General features: G+C 31.1%; 1 protein-coding gene across 3 annotated transcripts in view; it reads left to right on the forward strand.

Annotated features, from left to right (window-relative positions):
• The window catches only part of LOC106879957 (succinate-semialdehyde dehydrogenase, mitochondrial), a 62,243-nt gene that overhangs the window by 43,380 nt on the left and 17,751 nt on the right, over positions 1-1,112 (forward strand). The window lies entirely within an intron of this gene.

The raw sequence follows: 1,112 nt of genomic DNA on the forward strand, positions 1-1,112 counted from the left end.
TATATATATATATATATATATATATATATATATATATGTATGTGTATATATGTATATATGTGTGTGTGTGTGTGCGCATGTGTGTATATGTGTATTTATATGCATATATATATATATATCATATATTGTAGTTTCTTACATCTGTTAAAATGTCTTATTGATGAACACTGTTGTTTATATCCTCCCAGATGAGATTGATGCATTGTTCCACATTATTCATCCTCTCAGATTTATTTTAATGAATCTATCGAAACATATGTCGGTGATATGGTGATATAAATGATTTAAATAACATCTTGTGCGTTTGTCTCTATTTTCCATTATTTTTATGTTCTCCAAAACATCTCGCTTCTCCCCAGAATTAACTCTCATGCAATTGTGATTACTAACTCCTAGAATGCTTATGTGACATCAGGCTACCTTGTAACTGTTCCTCTGGATCTTTCCTATAAATTGAACATTCATTTATATACACCAGATTTTCACTGGTAAAACCTGCAACCAGAATAGTTACTGCAAATGGAGACCTTTAGTATTAACACCTCTCTCAAGGATATACCTATCCCCCAAAGCAAGGTTTTCTTTAAGCAACTCATCAATAAAACTAACTCTTTCATTAATTGTATCAAATGGCAAGCTTTCTTCTTCAATAATAGGGATATCAAGCCACCCTTTAATGACCAAAATTCTGAATTTAGTAAATTGTTCAAATCTAAAAATAATCCTCCTACTAGCCCAAGTTTAAAACAGTTTGAAGAGGACCTTTGGTCTATTGTTAAGAATGTTAAATTCCATTGTTCCCCCTTAAGGAATAAACAACTAAGATATCTACATAATACTACCAAGGAAATAAACAGCATTGAAGGCCTACTTGTTCAAGCAGATAAAACTGGTAACTTGTATCACTTGAATGTGGATTTTTACCTAAAATTACTCAGGAAGGAAATACAAAAAATATACAAGAGTACTGGTAAAAATGCTATCAGAAAAGCTAACCTAGAAGCTAAGAAAATTATGGAAAAATATAACTTACAAATGAGGACTGAGCCTTTAAGTCCAAAGCAACCCCGTTTTATCTTAAAGGACTACAAACCTAACTTCTTCAATAATAT

This window comes from Octopus bimaculoides, chromosome 3, assembly GCF_001194135.2.
Source record: "Octopus bimaculoides isolate UCB-OBI-ISO-001 chromosome 3, ASM119413v2, whole genome shotgun sequence".
NCBI lineage: Eukaryota > Metazoa > Mollusca > Cephalopoda > Octopoda > Octopodidae > Octopus > Octopus bimaculoides.